The sequence below is a fragment of the Buteo buteo genome, chromosome 9 (genome assembly GCF_964188355.1).
Source record: "Buteo buteo chromosome 9, bButBut1.hap1.1, whole genome shotgun sequence".
NCBI classification, from domain to species: Eukaryota; Metazoa; Chordata; class Aves; order Accipitriformes; family Accipitridae; genus Buteo; species Buteo buteo.
This window is the reverse complement of record NC_134179.1, coordinates 15,916,838-15,929,876: the sequence shown is the minus strand read 5'-3', so window position 1 is coordinate 15,929,876 and position 13,039 is coordinate 15,916,838. Positions and strand designations below refer to the sequence as shown.

General features: G+C 43.1%; 1 long non-coding RNA gene across 1 annotated transcript; it reads right to left on the bottom strand.

The window, feature by feature from the left end:
- Window positions 1-4,028: 4,028 nt before the first annotated feature.
- Window positions 4,029-8,466, bottom strand: LOC142034941 (uncharacterized). The gene is made up of 3 exons (XR_012651772.1): window positions 8,173-8,466; window positions 5,367-5,480; window positions 4,029-4,224 (listed from the first exon to the last, which is right to left on the bottom strand). It is a non-coding gene; the product is annotated as an uncharacterized LOC142034941 (long non-coding RNA).
- Window positions 8,467-13,039: the final 4,573 nt, after the last annotated feature.

Below are 13,039 nucleotides of genomic sequence, written 5' to 3'. Positions count from 1 at the left end.
CAGCATCATTAAATTTCAGATGTCCAGCAGATAATTTAGATAAAGACCAACAGGCACAAAGACACACAGAAACGTTATCAGCCATGACTCCAAGGATGACACGTTGTTACCACAATTTCCTAAGAGGCTGCAGCTGTGAACTCCCTTTTTCTTTTATTTTTTTGCCCTCCCACTCAGCAACCTTCAGAAACTGGAGTTTACGTCTCTTTTAAGTTGATGTGCTACAAAGGAACCAAAAGAAAGCCTCAAGGGGAAGATATTGGCTTTAGCTATTTGATCCAGGTTTTTACATTGCTATTCTATGCCCAATTCTGAGAAAAAGAAATCCCTTTATCCTCTGATTCCCTACCTAATCAAAACTAGGCTATTTTACCCAAATAGCCAAGCCACATTGCTTAATGCCTGCATTGATTTCAGCCCCGGGAGAGTAAGATCTGAAAGATTTTCCTTGAAGGACTAGTCAGAAAGGAGACTAACTCCTGCTGCTGCTGTTACGAAGCTCCACCTTTGTCACAAAATACTACTCTTCCCATCAGGAAAACAAATGGCGCAGCAGCCTGAGGAGGGACTGTGGGAATGCAGGCAACGATGGGTGCAGGCAGCAGCACCGCTCTGTCCCGAGCAGTGGCACAGCACCTTCCAGCACAGCGTAGGACCAAAAAGGGATGCTGCAGCCCCAGGTCGGCTTTCAGCGGGGCTGTGCGTTTTGCCTGCATGGGGGAAAGTATCAGGGGATGATGGTCTATAGCACAGCCTCCAAGTTGCTGCAGGAGTAGGGAAGCATGGCTTTTAACAGGGCAGGTCTAGTATTAGCTACAGCTTCCTCGGCAGGCTGATGCCTTCATCGCATTTCTTGTAACCCTAAGGAGGGAGACAAGAAAAACTACAGCACTGGGGTGTCAGTGTGATATTCAGCACATCATACGCGAGTACAGGGCATCTTCAAACGCCCACCCCAGCTCTAGCAGGACTCCCCTGTCCTAGGGGAGCAGTGGCTGCAACCACCCCCATGGAGCCAGGGGACCTGACCCTGACTCCCACCCTAACCTTAACCCAGCCTGCCCCCACGGATAGAGATCTTGGGCAGTGGACAAGCAGTTTTCCACAGCTCACACGAACAGAAAATCTTAAAAGGTTTCAGGGTTCTACCACCTCCACAGGATAGATATTGCCAAAGGTGGGGAGAAGGAGAGGGAGGGTTGTCAGCAGGCAAAGTAGCATTAAAGATCTCTCTCCTGAGAAAAGCAGGCTTTACAAAATGCCACAGGGAACTCCAGCACAAGCCAACACCTATTTAGTATCTCAGTTTTCCTGGAGATTTGCAGCAGGATCATGGAAGTGTGGGGATCTCTCACTTCTTACAATTTCCTTTAATATATAACCTATCGGACAGGCAGGAAAGACGAGACACTTTGCACCACTTCCAGAGATCACTACTACACAGAGAGCACAATTATTAAATCAATGGATAAATCAAAAGCTACAACTTGTTTTTCTTTTACAGGTGTCAACTCCAGAGCAGAAGATCGCAGCTGGGGAAGCTGATTTTGGAATAAAAATGAAAAGCCCTTTCTGTAGATGTCTTACCAGTAATAAGCTGTGGAGAACACAATCCCTTCAGCTCCCAGAATCATGCAGATGAAACCCAGCTGTCATTACACAGTTGTGTCCCTAACAGCAGCAGAGAGAAAAAGAGTGGATTTCAAAATAGTTTCAACTAAAAGATGAAGCTGTTCAATTCAGTCAGAAATTGACCTGGAGGAGTCACTGTGCAAATGAAATACTGTGCTTGGATTTTGTTTCTTTGCTTTCTAATACCTTTTTTTAAAAATTTTATTTATATTTCTGACATTTCCTCACATGGTGCTCTGTCTTGCCCTTTACTAAAAGAAAAACTTATGCTGCATCCAGCCTTCAACCCAACACAAACTCTAAACCTGTTCTTAACCTCATTCCTGCAATCTCAAAGTGTCATAACATCAAATATAGCTAGATCTACTCTACCAGCACAGGTCCTGCTAAAGCCAGCATCCACTTCTAAGAGCAACCCCTAACCCAGACCACTGGTCTCCATGAATTTCATATTAAGGTCAGGCTGACACCTTACCCTGAGCCCTGCCTTCACTCTACCGACTCCCAATACCTGTAAAATGAAATGTATCACTGCCAATCCCTGATCCATGGAAGAAGGCTCTCCACTAAGCAGGGCTTACCTGCTTCTGCTTTCCCCTAAATCTCCACTTAAATCTTATCCTGACCTTTGCTTCAGTATATCAAGGTTAACTGCGATGTGCTCGCACTGGCAAGCTAACTCCTTCTGAACACTGCCTTACGCCAACTTATCTTTATGTGCTGACAACAAGTGAAGCAGAAATAATGGAATTTTTTTTTTAATTTTTTTGTAGCAGAGCATCCCAGAAGACCTTGTGCAAGGTCCGTGGCCCATGCTGCCCAAGGAGATGCCATTGCATTGCCATCCCCTGTTGCTGTTACTCATGCTTTAGTAAAGGCAGGCAGGACCCTGAGGTTTTCTCTAAACAGAGATGCAAAGATGAATTTACTGCTTCAAGAAACAGAACTGGTGGTGCAGAAAGCCACCAATTACTGGATTATGATTTTCTTTGGAGCTTTGCTGGCCAAGCCTTCCATGAAGGCATTGATACTTAGGCTTTTCTCTTTTGTTGTTTGGGTGGGATTTTTTTGGTTGGTTGGGTTTAATTTGTTTGTTTATAAAAAGGTCATACGGTCCTGTCTCCTATTTTCTCATCTGAAAATTTATTTAAAGGAATCATCTCCTTTTTGCCCTTAGTTAATCCCAAAGGAATGAGAAGATTCTGATAATATTATGAAAAACTTTGTCCAGTCAAAACATTGACAACTGGTCAAATTTTAAGCAAAATACATCAGGCCTGTTTTAACAGTCATTTTTATGAGCTGGGTTTGCTTCCAGTTTCAGCTGGGTATCAGTATTTCTAGGGCTCGATCCAGAGCTCTGAGCATCATGGTAGTTGTTACCAAGCCCAAGAGCTTTTGGATCTAGCATGCTTTGCCCCCAAAGACTGTTGCAAATCCATCCACACAGCTGCTAACCTGCCCCAGGTGCTGCAGCTGCATACTGCCTATGAACAGCTCAAAAGCTTACCAGGAAAATAGATAAGCACATTGAGGGGTACCTGCAGAAATGATGAGGAAACCTCAAGTGATCCCACAGGGAGCATGATCAGACCTGAAGATGGTTGCGTGAAGTGATGTGTGATTTCTTGCATCTTCTTCATTTCTAGAACATCCTCCCCCCCTTTATCATTGACAAGCTGGCTATTAAATTGTAAGGCTGGAAAAATATTCAATGTTCTCCTCTCCCTTCACTGCAATTACACAGAAATGGCACAGCTTCCTACTGATGAATCCTGCACAACAGCTCCAGCCAGAGCAGTCAGACACCTGTGAGAGGAAGGTCTGTTTTCTCAGAAAAAGTAATCACTCCAATATATTGTTCAAGAGCCAGGCTAACTCCAAGCCAGGACAATGCATTCGGGACCTGCCAGCGAAAGCAAAAGTTGCTCTCAGCTCATCCCCATGCATCAACACATCAAGCAGCAGCAACCTATTGTGACTTTTGCAACAGTAGCAGCATTTCTGTGAAAGACAAAAAAGAGGTCAGCCAAAAGATGAGGGATTCCTTGCCTTCCTCCAAACACACTCAGCTTGAGAAGGAAGCTAAGTCATGGGTTGCAAATTCTGCAGACAGCCCAGGCAAGCATCCAGCAGCCTTTTGGTCTGGATCACCACAATCCCAGAGTGGCTTCCCTTAAGGGAAATATGGATCCACTCTCACCTTTGGTTGTTTTTGGCAGTGCTAAAAATGTCTTTGTCAAACACTAGGCTAAAAATATCCTTCAATGCCTGCACCTGGATTCTATTCTTTCTAAAGAAAATCTTTTTTTTTTTTTTTTTAAATAAGTGCACGCATAGACAAAAGAAAGCAAAAACAACAGGGGAAACAAACGCATTACTGAAGATGATTACAAAGGAATCTAATTTAATGAGCTCATAGCATACCTTCTTTTCTCTGTTTGGCATCTTATTAATATGTCAGATCCTTTTTTCTCTAAAACACCAACTATTTCCAAAGTTCATGTTATGTACTGATGTGCGTCTGCTGGAAGGTGCTTTGTACCTGAGAAGCAGAGTCACCACTGGGGTTGCTATGGCAAACAAGCTTTTCTATCGGTCAGAAAAAGAAAATGCTGTATAAATACTGAGTAATTACTCAGAGAAGTAACAATGCTAGAGCAAGATCAAAACCTGAAGTAGCTTCACCCAGTGTAATGCAGCCAAAATCCCTTTCTACAGTTAATGGAGATCTGTGACTGCACCATATTCAATTTGTTGTTTTTTTCAGAAGCTAGTCTTCTAGGCTAAAATGCAAACTGTGCTTTCACTCACATTGGTGTAAATACAAACTAATTTGAGTGACTTTAGTGATATTGTCCTGACTGCTTTAATCTGGACTGTAATCATTCTCTGCATTGCATGCCACCCCATCACAGCTGCATACTCACGCAACTTCCCTGGAGGTTACCAGACCCAAACACTTGCCTCACACTTTTTTAAAGGTGTTTGACCAAAAAGTCTTTTTACCCCACTGCAATAAAACCACTCTGGAGTTTTCAAGACACCCAACTTCCCAGCCAAGCACTTAGATGATCTTTCTGAAATTTTTATTCAAATAGGTGGTTCATAACAGCATGGCATATATAAGACTGTTGAGTAGAATCAGTTTTCTGCTCCGTATTTGGGAGGGTTTTCTTTCACCACATGTTATCTGAATTGAGTAACTGTATGTCGTGCAATTACTCTGCCTGTGGTTTCACGGGGCACAATGAAATCAGTGTGCTGCTTTTCTCAACAAAAGTGACTAAATGAAAGCTATTCAAACAGAATGGCGAGTGGTGAAATCCTCATCCACTAGAGTATTTCTGACAGATCCCTGTGGGCTGTACATTGGCCCCATGCTGCTCAGTATCTCTGTCCATGATTTAATGGGAAAAAAGAATACATCACAATAACTACTAGTGATGTGTCACACATGACGTATGACACATGCACACAGTGACACAGAAATTAGTAGGACGATAAATAACAACAAAGCCCAGTCAAGTAAATCCAGTGAAAGGCAGCTGCTAGTGGAGACACATTTTAAGTTGCCGCATTGAATTCATAGTTAAAGGGAGCTACTCTGGATTTCCAGCCAGGTAGCTGTGAAGACACTCTCCTGCTTCTTCTGCCTGCTGGTTCTTCTCATCAAACAGGGGCTACTGAAAAGGTCAAGAGACTGAATTCTCCATTGCTGGTGCTGTGCTTACCTTTTATCCCATAGCCTGGAGGCACCAAAACCAAGTGTGAACTTCAGAGCATCCAGCTGGGAGAAGAGGATCAAGTGAAGAGACTGGTGGGTGGTAGATCAAAGAGAAGAAAGCCTGGGAAGAAAAGAGACGCTTTTCATAGCTCTATCAGAAAGTCAGAGGTGTGTCTAAAAACACTAAAGCAAATGGTGTTATCAGATTAGGGGGTTGTTTATTAGTATTCGTGAACAAAACAAAGCAGAATTTTGTCCATCATACTTTTAAATCAAAACTTTTTCTATTGTTGAGAAAATATGTACAATTAACCTCTTTAGCCCATTCCTTGATGTCAGAATTCCCTTCTGATTGATGTGCCTGTTTAAAGGCTGCATCCAACCATTACAGTACACAGCTTATTCCATGAAATCTTCAATGTAAACCTCCCAGTCTGCCGCGGACTATCTGACATGCAAAACCGAACCCTCTCGACCTTCATGAACCGACAGGCACATCCTCACTAAAGTTTCATGAAAAGTTAATTTTTGTCTTCCTACTGGCTGTTGTTTCCCACTGTAGAATAAATGATGCCTCAACTTCTGAAAAAAACAGATGTATTTCTGATACTGTTGCTATAAACTTTAACCATTAAAGTAGGAAAGAATTTAATAAATCAAAGTTTCACAGTCTTGTTACCTCATTACAGTTATGCCTCAGCACGATGCAGTCACTAAAGTATTTGTCATCACTACATAATTTTCAGGCTACTTCTCCCAATTTCATAGATGACAAAACAGAAAGCTGAATAGCTTATGTAGCTGCATAAATCGCTGTACACCTAATGTCCCACAAAGTCTGCCACTGAATCAGAAATCAAATACCATCCCTGCCAAGTCCCAATTTCTCCCAGCCTGATGTGTGGTGGGGAAACACTTCCAGAGGGAGGGCAGGGGTTGCAGCCAATGCACCTTAATTTCTGCTTTTGGGTAAGCAGAGGATGTCCATAGACAGCAGCTGCTGGTGAGGCCACATGCATTCTACAGTGCCCAACAAAAATGTGAAAGCAGAGTAGTGAAAAGAGTGTCAGCCATGTACTTTTTTTTTATATATATATATATGTATATCTATACACACATATATATATGCAGGCTTTCTATTTATCTAGATTTTAATATTTAATATGAAGCTACAATAATGGTCTTCATGGTTCCCACATCTTCATGTGTCACTTTCTGTGGGCAGCTTCTCTATAAATGGAAAAGATGTAATTATAATCAAGCGTGTACAATCACCACCAAGGTTAAAACCAGATAAAGAATCTCCCTACATTCTTGGTCATCATCTAGCAGATGTAATTCAAAAGCCTGCTCACAGTGTCAGGGAGAAGGTATGTCCCTCCTTCTGCTCACAGATATTTATAATCTTTCCCTTGAAACTTTTTTTCTGAGTGCACAAAACAGCTACAGATCAATGGTCCATTTATGACCCATTTCTGGGGTCAGAAATGCAAAGTAATTCAGAAAGAGAGAGTGCGCACATGAGCAAGACAGCATATACACATGTATGAAGAGAATATACAATAATGGACAGGCTTGCAGAACCAGAAGCAGAATGTGACTGTAACCTGCACCCATATTAGCTGGATACAACTTCCAATTTTGTTCATCCAACTGCTTGACGCCCTTCCATTTGCATTTGCACGGATGTTTGTTCAGGGAAACAGGAGCTGTTTCACAGAAGAAGGAACACAGCTGTAAACATCCAAGATGCCCTGACTGGTATGTCCACAGCTGACAGGAGGTAGGCAGAGAATCGGAGTTCTGGAAACTCTTACAGCATAGCTTACAGAGATGTCGTCTTGTGTAACACAAGAGAGGGCTGAGCCCCCAGTCCCAAACTGGCCTTGGGTTCACATCCTTGCCCCAAGTATTACAGAGAGCACCATGCCCTTAAGTCCTCCGCACTGCGCAGCACAAGACCCCTTCTGGGCTTACCGAAGGCCAATATCAACAAAATGTAGTCTGTCCAAATTAAGATTTCTTGGTTTTCTCATTCTCCAGGCACAGCTGGAGCTTTCCACCCCATTTTCAAGGTATGTTCCTCTCCAGCTCTTTAAGCTTTGCAGCTACAAGGACAAAACTTCCCAAACACTTCCCTGCCTGTCTTTCCACTGGTCTTAAATGCTAATATGTTATATAACCGTGCTGTGTGCCGAGGGACCCTTTACATTATTTAAAGGCTGTCAGTCAGGTGTGAACCTTTCCATTGATTTACCTTTCACTTCTCATCCTCTCCTGGATGCACTAGGTGGCTGCAACCCATGACTGGTATTGAAAAATAACAATTTCATTTGTTTGAATCTGACCTAGCGCTGTTCACTTTTGCAGCCCGTATAATTCTCCTAACCGTGGTTTGTGTGACATTAATGACAAAAATAAATAATTCAGCATGGTTTTCGCCCAAATGTAGTCCTGTCAGAGACTAATATACAATCGTTGCTAGCTTATTTAATGAAACAAGCCACTGAATTGTACTTTTAAATGTTGAAAGTCTCATTTTAATGGAATTTGGTGGCAAAACTCCCCTGAGACCCAATGGTAAATAACAGGTACGATCTCCCGCTCCTGTTCCTGCCATCCCGCCTTCTCATTTAGCTCTGGCATTTATGATCTGCACCCACTCAGCAGGCCTGTGCCTTCTTACCCTGCACATCTTACAAAACAGGCTGGCTTTTTATGAAGCTGCACTTAGCTTGAAGGGACCATGAACTGAAGCTGAACAACACCAGGGATGTCTGCACAGGGTAATTAGGAGAAAAGACAACACTTACTTCACTAATGAGACCTGGCAGCAAGACTTCGTGAATGAAACCACTCCTGTTCTGGCTCTCAGGGTGGTGGGTTCAGTGATGAATCCAGTCACTCCAAGCATTTCAGGAAGGCTGCTTGGCTACAGAAGCACTTTAACAAGACCACTATTTAAAAAAAAAAAAAAAAAGGAAAAAAAACCAGAAAGCACTCATTCTTTGGACATTCATGACAAAATTTCCAGTAACTTCACTGAGGCCAGGATATGCCTCTTACTACCCACTCCCCCAGTCCCTCTACTGGGTACTTTTTCTTCATTTCTCATACACTCATTCCTAACTGTCCTGTGTTCATTAATGCTGTCCTTGAGCTGCCATGCTAAAATTGGTGTCAATAGCTGTATAATTTCTGCATAAAGGAACACTCCTACCAAGAGAAACCTTGCAGCTTACAGTGCTGCTTTCCCTTAGAAGTGTATCAGCTCCAGAATTATCTCAGGCTTGTGTTTGGATCAAGACCCTTATTTCCTTATGAATTTATGTTCACTTCCTTTTCTTTTTTTTCCAGGCACTTAATTTGTCTGCAAGCAACATATTGAGAGATGCCAAATACATCATGCCAAATTATTCTCCCCTGGAGCAGGGTCAATTTGATATTCAGACTGGCTTTTCATTTATCCTGGGTCTGCAAAGTGATTTTGCCTTCTTTCAGCTTCAATTTACCTAAACTCTTGCTATCCGATTTTTGATTTTGCAGAATTGAACTGTCTAGACTGCTATCCAGGGTGTTTTTCCTCATGTCCACAGAGTCTGTTTTTCTTGCTGTGCAATTGCAATTGCTGTTTGGAAAGATCATAGTGTGCATTAGGTAGCTGATGAAATAAATCCTAATGAATTCTCATGGAGAAAGAAATCATTACAGCTTGTGATTTCAAAACCATGAATGGCCCATTTCCTTCAAAATAAGAAAATAATGATAGATGATACATTTCAAAGTATCCTCTAAGTAAAATTGCTAATGGTTTCCCTGGAGCTGGAAATTGTGTCCCAGGAAAAGGATGCATCTGCCCCTGAAAGCAACTGTGATTAAGAGGGAGTCACAGACAAGTAAGGTATCTGTTTGGGTTTTTCTTCCCCAACCCCGGCCAACACAACTATATCACACCAACCAGAAAGCTTCTGACAGCCCAGGTCCCTTTGCAGCCCACACTTACCTTGGGAACCCCTTCACAGCCCCACTCCAACCATGCTTTAGCCTCTTTCTTGTTCTCCCAGCACAAACCCTAGCCCTAAGAATAACCATAACTCAGTGATAACCAGACAGTAATTCCTGTATCATCTTGCAAAGAGACATGTCTGGAAAACACTGGCTTCTTTACAATAAGTGCCTGGTTTAAAGTCCTGGTTGGCTAAATAATGGGATTAGTTGAGAAGCTATTGCTTTATTAAGCCAAAACCTAGAGTTTAACATGAAAAGTCTTACTTCTGAATGTCATTAAGGCTACCTGCTCAGTATAGACTTCAGCCACAACAGTGACACCAGCACAATTGGGAATGAGCAGACAGAGGGTACCAGAAAATTTTCCCTAAATTATTCAACCTTGTTGGTTGAAGTCACTGTTTTGTCCAACAGCATTAACAGGGTGAAATGTAAATATCAAACTGGAAGATATTTTATTAAATGAGATGCAGATCAGGTAGTGGGAGAACACAGTGCTCCATTCCTTCAGTGAGTTCATTTACTGAAGCTGAAAACCCCAAGCAAACCCCCAATGCTTAAGGTACACACAGTTAACTTATTCATGTCCTTCTCTTTGCAAACAAGCTCACACAATTCTAGGGTTCAAAACTCATGTTCCTTCATATTGCTCTAAACCTACCATTGCAGACTGGACAAAAATGCATAGCTAAGGTTGTCATCAAGTAGATGACAATCACTGACACAGCAATGGTCATATTCTAAGTCTGCAAAATATTCCCTATCCAGAGGACGCTGATACCTGAGAAATACCAGAACTGCCTGACCAGCCATGCACCATCTCTGGTGACCACTACCCTACACATTTAAGCTCACAGCAAGCATCCTTAAATTTCAGGGCTGGAGTCTGCGCTGCATGTCCTAACTCCATGTGTCCTTCCTACAGGGCAAATGTATCAGCCCAATGTATCAGCTAGAGAAAGAGGCAATACTTAAATTGACACCATGGGGACATCAGCACTGGTCTTATAATATGTCATGTATGGAAACAAAATCAGAGTGGCCTCTTGGTATAAATTGTCGTGGTTTAACCCCAGCCAGCAACTAAGCACCACGCAGCCACTCACTCACTTCCCCCCCCACCCCGTGGGATGGGGGCAAAAATCGGGAAAAGAAGTAAAACTCGTGGGTTGAGATGAGAATAGTTTAATAGAACAGAAAAGAAGAAACTGATAATGATACTGATAACACTAATAAAATGACAACAGCAATAATAAAAGGATTGGAATGTACAAATGATACGCAGTGCAATTGCTCACCACCTGCCGATCGACACACAGTTAGTCCCCGAGTGGTGATCCCCTGCTCCCACTCCCCCCAGTTCCTCTACTAGATGGGACGTCCCATGGTATGGAATACACCGTTGGCCAGTTTGGGTCAGCTGTCCTGGCTGTGTCCTGTGCCAGCTTCTTGTGCCCCTCCAGCTTTCTTGCTCGCTGGGCATGAGAAGCTGAAAAATCCTTGACTTTAGCCTAAACACTACTTAGCAACAACTGAAAACATCAGTGTTATCAACATTCTTCTCATACTGAACTCAAAACATAGCACTGTACCAGCTACTAGGAAGACAATTAACTCTATCCCAGCTGAAACCAGGACAAAATGATCCAAGAAAAACATTGCAGCCAGGCAGAGAACAACTGATGGCACAGTGGAGCTCTTGCAAAGGGCTATATTCCTGCCTATACATATGGTTTGCAGTCTGATTTGTTCAGTACCATCTTTTGTTTAACTGTCCATTTAGTTTAAATTGCATGCAATACTTATGGAAGCATACATGGGACTGACACGAATACAAATGAATTACTTAGGTCTGCAGTTACAACAATGACACCAGGAAATTAATTCCCAGGGGATTTAAAAGAGGGGGGGGAAAAAAAAGAAAAAAAATAAATAAAATCACTGTTGCCTTTTATTTGAGTTCCTGATATTTTCAGCTTCTAAAAACATTTCCTTAGTTAACTTTCTGCACTAAACTTTTTTATGATAGGAATAAAGTTCTTTTCATTGCATAGCAGTCCTGCTATCATATTTAAGGCACCTCCCAGGGTAGAGCTATTCCAGATTAGAGAGAATTTTCATTTGAACCAGAGGCTGGATTGCACTTTTCATTTCTGTATGCCACAGCAGACAGGAGCAGCTGGCTGGGATCCTTTAGAAGCAATGTTGTGCTGTTAAGTGGAGTGACTGCATTCAGCAGTGCAGCAATTCTCAGTGACTCCATAAATTGCAGCCTAGAAAACACTGACCAGTGCCTGGTCTTATTTGTCACAAACTGCAGGAGCTGCTGACTTCCAGATGCCCCTCAGTCCTCCTGAGGAAAGGGCCATGACAAAGAGGGAGGGAAAGGTGGAGCTCATTGCAGGCACCGACTCCTTGGAGCAATAACTATTTTGCTTCTGTAAAGCAACTGCTGTGGGATTTTGGAGGCTGAAATCCGCTGTGCTTTAAGCCTGACAATGAGAAGCGTTTTGTTGCTTTGCTCCCAGCTCTTCCACCCAGCTGGGGCCTCAGAACCCCACATTTTCCTCTTCATGCCTTGCTTTCCCTTGCCTATCAGCTTTGGGGCTGGGGAGGAGTGGTGATGACTCTCTTCAAGCCCTTGTGCCAGCTTGATCTCAAAGGTCAAGATGAGTTGGTGATCTTGTGTAAAGGTTTGGCTCCTTTGAGAAGACGGTCTTTAAAACCAGCATCCCTGGCACCAGCTGAACAATGAAACGCTCACAACCCAGCCCACCGCTCCTGTCCTGCAGTGCTGCAGGCTGCAGTGGCAAGCAGGGCGCAGGCTCCTTGCTCACCAACACGTTCAGAAGTCTGGCTGCCAAACCCACGAACAGCCTCTTCCCACACCTCTGAGATACTCTGGGTGGTTTTGTCGGCAAAGCAGAATATTAGGATGAATAGCACACCAATACTGTCAAGGACAGCAAAGAGCAATCAGCACAGCCAGCCCTGCTCTAAATGCTACCAGAATATTTATAACCTGAGTGTTTTGCCCAGAGATCTGCAGCCTAATTTAGGCTCCTGTTTCCTGCTTACTTTCCTCTCCCCAAACACATGAGAGTTTTCTGTCATTAATCTCCAGTCTCATACTTCCAGTGTCCTGAACTTGTATTTCTCTTTTCCATAGATACAACCTCTCCTACTGCACAGAGTTGCCGACCCAGTCACCTTTGCTGGCAACACTTAACAGCTTCACAGGATCAGGCCCATTACAATGAATAAATCACTCCCAGCTGTCTGTGCACACACTTGAACAATAAAAGTGGTTTCACACAATGGGCTACCCAGCCCCAGCTGTATCCTCCCATCTTGGTTTAAGAGTGGCTCCTTTCAGATTTATTCCCACTCCTTCACAGACATTTTCGCTGGCCCAGCAGTCAGTCCTGCTCAGCACAAGCAATTGTGCTGCTCATTTTATCCTCGCTGAGCTCAGCCAGTGCAGTTCTGTGGACTGGCACAGATATCAAATGCAAGGGGATTTTAGGAAATGAACTGGCAGCAGTGACACTATGGGTAAGGATTTTCAGCAAAACCATAACCAGATTTGAAGCGATGTGAAAGTCCTGGCAGGCACACAGAAGTTGCACAACTCCTGCCACACTCGTTTAATTTGATGAGGGAGGAGGGAAG